This window comes from Cornus florida, unplaced genomic scaffold, assembly GCF_030987335.1.
Source record: "Cornus florida cultivar Cherokee Brave unplaced genomic scaffold, ASM3098733v1 CherokeeBrave_3.0.0_Hap2_Chr02, whole genome shotgun sequence".
Lineage (NCBI taxonomy): Eukaryota > Viridiplantae > Streptophyta > Magnoliopsida > Cornales > Cornaceae > Cornus > Cornus florida.
In genome coordinates this window covers 25,305,773-25,316,728 of record NW_026775572.1, presented here as the reverse complement: position 1 = coordinate 25,316,728, position 10,956 = coordinate 25,305,773, and positions in this window count along the sequence as shown.

Genomic DNA, 10,956 nt, shown 5'->3' with positions numbered 1-10,956 from the left:
TAACATACCGATTGTACAGGATTTCCTGGATGTATTTCAGGAGATTCTAGGGTTGCCACTGGTGCGACCGAGCGTGTGCACAAAATAATGCACAACATTTTAGGTTTATAAATAATGTCAAGTGGGCACCATATTTTAAAATTTATAAAACCACTAAACACTTATACTATGGAGTATGAAGTGAGCAGGGATCGTCCCAAGAGATCTAAACAATTATAGGTTTTCCAGAATTGAATTCTACTTTAATGCTTATGTGATTGCCAAAAGGGTTTTGTTTGTGATTAAAACTAATTTTAAACTAAATGATTGCAATAAGGAAATAGAGTTTAAGAGATTGGAAAGAGACTTAGGGTGTAGGATTCACCACTAAGCACATTCCCTAACTCACTCACTTTCAACTAATTGGGGAAATAATACTATGTAATCTATATGTGGCTAACAAGTGCAATGAAAAGTGTAAACCATCAATTTCAAGCATGAATCAACTACCTAATGACAATTAAACTAAGTGTAGTGCAATTCACCCATTCAAAGCATGATTTATCAATCCAAGTTACAAATGTAACACACATTAATCTAGAAGATAATGCAATTGTGACAAAAAGTATGGAATTCAAACATAAGTATGGATGGTCTACTTACCTAATAATTAAATTGCAATTAAATTAATTAAACTTAAATTAAACTAATTAAACATGAATTTAAAACTAATTAGACAACAAATTAACCTAAACATATAGTACCATCCATCAAATGGAAACATTTTTCATCAATTAGAAACACAATTACAACTAAGCAATACCATGCATAGCCATCACAAGAATCAATTAACAAAGAATTCATGTGTAAAATTTGTTTATCAATCAACCACACATAAGACAATATGAGATTAATACAGATAATCAATTGGAAGAATTTAATTCATAATATTCAAGACTATACACTAATTACATAAATTAATCCCCAAAAAGTATGAAAAGAGAGAGAGAATAGGTTATATGCTTAGGGTTTATCCAACCCTAAGTAGAAGAATCAGCCACTCATGGTTGATGGAGTCGAAGACAGGACAATCCCCATCATCTGCTTCATCTTCTCTGAACTTTTCTTCCAAACCCTAGCCTGTTCTTGCTTTTTCCCTTTCTTCGCGTGTTTTTCCAGAGAGAAAATACGATACTACGATACAGAAAAATAAAACAAATAAAAACTTCTTAATTTCTCTAATAATCTTTACCTAAATAAAAACTAAAACTAACCCTAATCTAATGGCTCATTGGGCCTTCAGTAACAATCTCATTAAAGCCCAACAGTTCCCAAAATGAGCCCAAAAATTAAATAAAAACTGTAATGTTGCTAAATCCTGGGGGATCGATCCCCCACCCTGGGGATCGATCCCCTCAGAGTTGACAAATTCCTTTAAGCCTTATTCAGCTCCATTTTTGCCCCGGGCTATTTGGTTTGCTTCTCCATCTTTGGGAACATCATCAAAGGCCCGAAATTGACCGCTTTGTGCCATTGTCTGAAAATCTTTACTTAACTCCAAAAAGGCTTAATTGGACCGTTCTTAGCTCATTTTAACTTTATTGCCCTGAAATACACATAAACATAAATTCGGACTAAAACATAAAATTAAGATATATGCGAAGACTGAAATACCTTAGCTTAGGTGCTGAAATGTGTAACATTTAAGCACTTATCAGCCACCTAGTTGAGAGATTGATTTTGTGATAGACTTAGCTCCAGGCACTGCGCCTATTGCTAGGGCACCCTATAGGATGGCACCGGTGGAGATGAAAGAGTTGAGGGATCAGATTCAGCAGTTACTCAGCCAGGGTTTTATTCGTAGGAGTACATCACCTTGAGGAGCACCGGTTCTATTTGTGAAGAAGAAGGATGGTTCGCTTCGTCTGTGTATAGATTACAGGGAGTTGAACAAGGTTACGATTCGTAACAAGTATCCTTTGCCCATGATTGATGACTTGTTTGATTAGTTAAGGGGAGCCACATATTTCTCCAAGATTGATCTGCGTTCTGGGTATCATCAGCTAAGGGTTAGGGAGTAGGATGTTCCTAAGACAGCATTTCTCACGAGATATGGTTCTTATGAGTTTCGTGTTATGCCGTTTGGGACAACTAATGCACCTGCAGTATTCATGGACTTAATGAATAGAGTCTTCCGGGCTTATTTGGATCAGTTTGTTATTGTCTTTATTGATGACATCTTGATCTATTCTAGGTCGGAGGACGATCACGCTAGACATTTCGCATAGTCTTGCAGACGCTTCGTGAACACCAATTATATGCAAAGTTCGAGAAGTGTAAATTTTGGCAGCGGGAGGTGAAATTTCTGGGTCACGTGGTGTCAGAAAAGGGGATAGCAGTGGATCCGGCCAAGGTTTCAGCGATGGTTAAGTGGGGACAGCCTACATCACCTACTGAGATTCGGAGTTTTCTCGGTCTGGCAGGATATTACAGGAGATTCATCCAGGGGTTCTCCAAGATAGCAGGACCACTCACTCATCTGACCAAGAAGGGTGTACAGTTCGTGTGGGATGAACACTGTCAGCGAGCTTTTGATGAGCTGAAAAGGAAGCTGACTTCTGCACCGGTTCTGGCTACTCCGCAGAGCGGGATAGAGTATCTTATTTACACGGATGCTTCGTTGCAGGGTCTTAGATGTGTATTGATGCAGGAGGAGCGACCGATTTCTTATGGATCTCGGAAACTTAAGCCTCATGAGCTTAATTATCCAACACATGATTTGGAGTTGGCAGTAGTGGTCTTTGCCTTGCGTATTTGGAGGCATTATCTGTTGGGTGAGTCCTTCAGATTATTCAGTGATCACAAGAGTCTGCAGTACTTGTTCACTCAGCGGGAGCTGAATATGAGACAGCGCAGATGGTTGGAGTTTGTAAAAGACTATGATTTTTTTATACAGTACCATCCAGGGAAAGCGAATGTAGTGGCGGATGCACTCAGTCGCCGACCTGTTGGTAGTCTTTCTGCTCTATTCACTACTGAGTGGAATGCTTTGAAGAGTGTGGATGAGTTGTCAGACGTTTTTATGGCTTGCATGGTGGTTACACCTTCCATCATTCGCAAGGTTTTACAAGCACAACTCACCGATTAGTAGTGTGTCGACAAGGTCACGGAGATAGCTTCCGAAGAGGTTCCAATCTACTATGTTGGGGCTGATGGAGGTTTAAGGTACAAGGGACGGTTAATGGTACCTTCTGCTAATAATTTGAGGAAGGATGTGATGACTGAGACTCACCACTCTGAGTTCTCTGATCATCCAGGAGGCGATAAGATGTATCAGGATATGAAGCGGCAGTTTTGGTGGGCAGGTGTGATACCCCCGGATTTCTAGATGCGGGTTGGCCAGGCCCACGCCCGATTACCCGAGGATATCAAACCAATTAGCAATAATCGAACACATAATATAATTAAAACAAATGAAGTAAATAAAATTTGCTGAAAAGAAACTAGAATGATAATTAAAAAAAAAAACCCAGAATAAAATTTTATTAACAGATAAACTATTCTGTTACAACTGATCCTCCACGAATACAAATCATTCTCCAAATTATACAACTCGGGAATCCATCTAGTGGACCCGTAAAATATCCCACTGTACTCAGCTGACTGGAAAAAAAACCCAAAGCCTAAACATGAAACAAAGTCCAACAGCATCGGTGGAGTGAATGACTGTATCTGCTCAGCATAATTCAGCTTTAAGACTGGAACTAACGAACACCTGTAAAAATAAGAGTGGGTCAAGCCCACATGCAAATTCTTCTCTAACTACAATCCAAACAGTGACCCGATACGCAGATACAACCTAGATATCTCAACAATAACTATTTAGTCCGTAATAGATAAATATATATCCACACTACAGGGCTCTCACTAGACTATGCTGAGAGTCTCAACCTGAATAGAAGGCAACATGCAATACGCACCTGAGTGGGCATGACTACCTAAACCTAACAGGGTATACCTCAACCAACATAGCTAGCTACGCATCCTACTGCATATACGCTCCCTAACCGTCGACTATGAGACTCAAGCTCATGTCATGGTACCATAACAATATATATAAAATCCGTTCACATTCATCCATAAGAAATCCAGTAAGTCGTTCGGCGTATTCAACCGCACCGACTGATATAAATAAGGAGGATTTTATTTAACAACCCGTACCCTTATTCCAAAATAGGTAGGACTGAGTATTTTGAATCAGTCTGTCCCCAGTATGTCACCATCCTATACCGGTACATACAATTCACAAAATCCATATAATTGATTGAACAGGTAAATTGTTCACCAATTAAAATCCATAAGGTAGGAATTAGCGTTTTGAGCTAAACCATACCTAGTATGTCACCGTCCCATACCGGTGCATACAATCCTCCATATCCATGTAAATTACAACATATAAATAATAAGTAAGTAATTTACAATCCAAAACCAAATATCCAAATAATTGCAGAATAGTTTATGCAATGCTACAACAATTATAGTTCAAAACCATAATCCAATTAATTGTAGAATAATATATAAGATTCCACAATGAACATCCAAACCATGTAAATTACAACATACAATTAACAGTTTAGCAATTTACAATCCAAAAACCATCCTAAATAATTACAGAAGACAATTTATAGTTTCAGTAATTTAAATCCAAGTGTTAAACCATGTATTTGTAGGAAACGGTTTAAAGGTTCAACAATTAGCATCCGAAGCATGCGTAGATCACATCTAATGTATCAATGACTCTATCATGCATTAAAATTATTTGTTAATCATATTATAGTCCAATAAAATTGCTAAATTAATTTAGCAAGTTAATTCTCTCCATCCGATAACAGCGTGCTAAGTTATATACTAATATACTGTTTAATCTTTTAGCACAGAGCCACAATATGCTACAAGTCTAATTTTGTTAATTAAAAGACTCCATTATACATCCAAACTTTAATTTAGAATCATATTGTCACCCCTTAAATTGTCAAATTGAAATTAGGCAACTTAACTTCCTTCTAGTAGTTAACTAGCTCACTGTTAATTCCATTTATACAAAGAGGGTATTTTATGCAATCTAAGACCTTGATTACATGTTAAATTAATTATTGAAAAGCCCCCTAAAGTTTTAAAACTGTTCAAGAACCCCAAATGCCCAAACAGTAGCCAAAAAGTCACTGTACGCTTCAAAATGAAAGAGCCTGCTCCAGAAAAATAGAGCAGGCTCTAAATCAGCCTAGAGCCGGCTCTACCACCACCTTGGAGCCGGCTCTAAATAGGTGGGAGCCGGCTCTTGGCATTCCAGAGCCGGCTCTCTCTCCCCCTGTGAGCTACCCCTCCGTTTCAGCTTCGTTCTGACCTCTGTTCCAATTCTGGCCCGTTGCACCCTTTATGTTTAGTTTTAAAACTAAGTTAAGAGTCTTATTTAAGTCTAAAATCATCCCCAAGATTTGTTTACAACAATGTGAAATCAAATTACAGAGATTAAACAAAGCCATTAAACCAGTATACTTGAAGAACAACTCTAAAACTAATCTAAGAAGTTTCAGTCCAATTCCAACCCCTCTGTTCCTCTTCACCATTGAACCTAAGGATCTTATCTCATCCCAGTAATATCCCCATGGTTTTCTTTGCAGTAGTTCAAATCAATTACTAAGTCTAAAGTTACAACAGAGATTACATGCTTACAGAAAAACAATTGGAACGAGACATGTAGAAATTGTAACAGTTTTGATTTCAACACAAACAGATTATTAATATAACATATACTAAGCATGTAAATTTTAGTTACTGATTGATTAAACCCTAGAGATTATCTAGGTGCATAAAACACGAGCCAAAGGGAAGGAGAAAGTAGAAGAACTTGCTTGATTTCAGTTATGAAAACCCCAGCATCGTCTCTAAGTTTCCGGCAACTACTAACTTCCTTCAAGCCTCCTATGGGTGTGATTTAAACCACAACAACCCTCCTTTGATCCTCTCTATTCTTGTCCTTGGTAGCTCTTACGACTGCCTCTGTTCTCTCAACTCCCTCTTTGTTACGTCCTATTTTCACTGTGCCGTGAATAGGGTTCTCCAAAACCCTTAGTGAAACTCATACACGTATATATATATAGGCCCTTAGAAAACCCTAATTAAACTAGAGCTAAGGCAGAAATCCTAATTAAACTAGAGTCGGCCCATAAACTTAAGTCACATACACGTTAGATACTTGTATGACGGCTCCAAGAAAACCCAAACTGAAAACATATTTAAAACCTTAGTTAACGGATTTACATATTTAACCTAGTAAATTTAACAATTACCAAATAAGTCAAATTTAAAACAAACAGCTTATCAAGTTCAATGTAACAAAAATAATTAATTAAATGACAAAATTAAATGCAATTAAAACAAATAAGACACAAAATGCAAATAATCTCAAATAAATCAACTAAATCTATTAAAAGCAAATAATAACCACAAATAAACAATTATCATATAAAAATATACTCAAATAATTTATTAAAAATAATTGAAATTTCAATTTTATCCTTTTTAAAACTATGGGTATTACAGCAGGAATGAAGAGGGACATTGCTCTTTTTGTTTCTCAGTGTAGTACTTGTCAGATGGTTAAGATTGATCATCAGAGGCCACCATGAGCTCGACAGTCACTACCAATTCCGGAGTGGAAATGGGAGAGCATATCTATGGATTTTATGGAAGGGTTGCCAAATTCTTTCAAGGGGCATAATTCCATATGGGTCATTGTGGATAAGTTGACCAAGTCAGCTCATTTCTTGCCTATTTGCACTGACTACACTTCGGAGCAGTTGGCGAGGCTTTACATTTCCGGGATTGTGAAGCTACATGGCATTCCATTATCTATTATATCGGATAGGGATTCGAGCTTTGTATCTGGATTTTGGAAGAGTTTTCAGCAGGCTTTAGGTACGGAGTTACACCTTAGTACTGCTTATCATCCTCAGACTGACGGACAGACTGAGAGGGTGAATCAGATTATGGAAGATATGCTTCGGTCGTGTGTTCTGGATTTCAAGGGCCACTGGGAGGAATATTTGCCACTTGTGGAGTTTGCTTATAACAATAGTTTCCAAAAGACTATTGGGATGGCACCTTTTGAGGCGTTATACGGTCGACCGTGTCGATCACCTGTTTGTTGGATGGAGGTTGGAGAGAATCGATTCTTAGGTCCTGAGTTCATCAAGGATACCTCTGAAAAGATTGCTCCTATTCGAGATCGCATGCGTACTGCCCAAAGTAGGCAGAAGAGCTATGCTGATCGTCGCACTCGTGCTTTGGAATTTCGGGTTGGGAATCAGGTTCTTCTCAAAGTATCTCCTATGAAGGGTGTTATGCGTTTTGGGAAGAAAGGGAAGTTGTCTCCACGGTTTGTCGGTCCATTCATGATTACGGATCGAGTTGGAGCTGTTGCTTATCGGTTGGCACTGCCGGATAATTTGGACCGCGTACACAACGTATTCCATGTGTCCATGTTGCAGAAATTTCTGCGAGATGAGGATCGGTATTAGCATATCGATATTGGGGAGATTGAGTTGCGGCCAGATGTAACTTATTTGGAGCCACCATGTCGTATTGTTGACCGTCGGGATCAAATCCTTCGCAATAAGGTTATCCCTTTAGTTCGTGTGCAGTGGAGTCATCATAATGAGGCTGAGTCCACTTGAGAATGGGAGGATGTCATTCGCTCGCAGTTTCCTGAAATATTGGAAGAAGGTAAAAGCGAATTCCGAGGACGGAATTCCTCTTGTTAGGGGGGAAGAATGTAATACCCCTAATTTTAAAAGGATAGTCTCGGTATTTATTTATTATTTTTATTGTATTTTTTGGTGATTATTTGGTTTAATTATTTTTTTTATTTATTAATTTGATTTAATTGTTTACCTATGTGACATGTGTTTATTTTATTTATTAATTTGATTTAATTGTTTACCTATGTGACATGTGTTATCTTTTATTATTTAATTGGTTATGTGTATTTAATTATTTAATTGAGTTTTAATTTAATTATGTTTTAAGTTACAGTTAACTTTGGGGTTGGAATTTCACGTATAGGTAAGCCGTAACAGAGATAGTTTCATGGGCCGACTAGGTTTAGAATTAGGGCTCTGTCTCTAATTAAACAGGGATTAGGGTTTAGGATTTTTATGCCTATATATACATAGTTATAATCTGTATTAAGGGTTGGAAAAAAAAAAACTTACTCTCGTAACATAGATACAGAGAGTTACAGAGTGAGGCTTGAGAGAGAGCAGATCAAGTTTTGTAAGGTTTCCAACCGAGGCTTCAAGATTTGGCTTAGGAAAAGGGAAGAACAGAAGTAATAGGAGGCAAGACAGTGTTGCAGTGGTCGCCTGAAGTTAGGACGACGGCGACAAGTTTTGAGTCTAAAACTACAGGCAAGTTTTTATCTTCCTCCTTCCTTTTGGCTTGTGTTCTGTGCACCTAGACAGTCTCTAGGGGATTAATTGGCCTTAAACTAAACCATGCATGTTTTATATATGTTTTACTTGATCGTTTTATCTATGAGATTTTATTTACAGAACAATTATAGCATGTATGTTTTCCTTGTCTCTGTTTTGGCATGAAACGTTCCACAGTTTTACTTTTGGTTTTGAACCTTACTGCGATGAACCAAGATCTGATTGGATATTAGATGTAATTTAAGTCCTTTAAATTCAAATTTAGAGGAAGAACAAATGAGTTGGAAGGGAACTGTTGTGGTAAATCCGTTTCAGTTTGGTTTTAGAGTATACAGTTCAGTAGCCATTTTAATTCAAATGTAGTCCCTGTAATTGATTCTAGTTACTGTAATTAAATTAATAGGAAGCTACTGGGTGTTAATTAAACTTCTAAAATTAGTTTTAGAGACCAATAGTGGGTTAGGACTGGATCGGAGATGGAGAAGATGAGCTGAAACGGAGCAGAGACTGAACAGGAGGCTCTCAAGAGGGAGAGCGCCGGCTCTGGAAAGCAAGAGCCAGCTCTCTTTCAACAAGAGCCGGGTCCAAGGGAATATGGAGCCGGCTCCAAGTGAGAAAGAGCCTGCTCTTTCATTTTAGAGCAGGCTCCAACCTTTGGTAAGTTTTAAAATTTGTTTTTACGGCACTTTTTAATACTTTTGGCACTATTTGGGCATTTGGATGGTTCTGATGGGTTGTAGGGTCTTCACAGAGGGCTTAAAGGGTTTGTTTTAAATAATATTAAACCTCTTGTTGTATGGTTTAAGTCTCTGATATAAAGGAGGAAGCGGTGTAAAAATATACAACCGTGCATGCTTTTAACAAAAAAAAGGAACTGAATGGCTTGATTAAATTTCAGAAATTTAACCGAACTTCACAGAGGGATTTAATAGTTAATTTAGGGTGTAATTAAAACCTTGAATGGATTTAATTTGATCTAGGGGAAAAACAGTATAAAATTGATAAATTTTCTACGCTGTTAAAAGATGGAGGAAGGATTAGTTGTTTGATTAAATTTTATCAATTTAAGGAGATCCAGTATTCTAATAAAACTTATTTTTATTAGGGTCATTGTTATATTAAATTTGAACTATGCATGGTTTGGATGTTAATTGTTAGAATAATTAATTCTTCGATGCAATTACATGGATTACTACTGGATTTTAATTGCTAGATTGTTAAGATTCCTTCTGTAATTATTTGGATGGTGGTTTTTGGTCTATAAATTATTGAACTGTTATATATGTTGTAATTTACATGGATATAGAGGATTGTATGTACCGGTATGGGACAGTGACATATTAAGGACAGTTTAGCTCAAAACACATAAACCTAACCTAATGGATTAATGGAATGGGTTGAAAGTTATCGAATCCTAATTGTGACTAAGTCAGATCAGCTGTAACCAAGTTGGATGACTTCCTGGATTAATGGATGGTAGTTAAGTCATATCAACTGAATAAGTTGAGTGACTAACTAGTTGGTTTATTGTATGTCAGTTTAATAAATAGTTGAATTACATACCCTGGATTTGGACGGACTTTATATATATGTTTATGGTACCACGAGTTGAGCTTGAGTCTCAGACTCGTTGGTTAGGGTGCGTATATGCAGTGGATGCGTAGCTGGTTATAATAGGTTGAGGTGTACACTGTTAGGTCTAGGTACTCATGCCCACCTTTGGGTGCGTATTCGCATGTTGCCTTCTATTCAGGTTGAGATCCCTATTATAGACTAGTGAATGTCCCTTAATGTGGATATATTTATACGTATGGACTAGATAGATATTGTGAGGTGTCTACGGTGTATCTGCGTATCGGGTCACTGTATGGATTGCAGTTAAATTAGAACTTGCTCTTGGGTCTGACCCACTCCTTCATTATTCTTTTCAGGTACAGGACGATTCCAGCCTTAGAGCATGATCGTGCTTGTCGAGGACAGTCTCACCTTCATCTGATTACGTAGGACTTCTCTCGATGTTTCTAGCATTATCTATTTCCAGTTTTCAGTTTCAGTTGAATCTTTTGGTTAGGGGTCCACCAATGGATTCCCAAGTTGTAACCTTGGAGTTTTAGAGGATTGGAGTTTTATTTTTCAGTTATGCATAGAGGGTTTTATAATTAAATGTTCTTTCAGTTTTATTTCCATCTTTATTATTTCATTTTGTCATCTGTGTTCGTTTTAAAATACTTTAATTGTTTGATGTTCCCTCGGGTTTGGGCCTGGGCCTGATCAACCCGTGTCTCGGATCCTAGGGGTATCACAAACAATGAACCCGATCTGGAACAGCCGGCGATGGAAACTGAAAGATATGGGTTTTTATTTTTTGAACAATCTGAAATGATATGTCGATATGGGTTTTGAATTTTTGATTCTTGCAGACAGATAGATAATCTGAACTATATGGATTTCGAACTTCTGATTCTTCTAGATTTTGTAGTTTGCA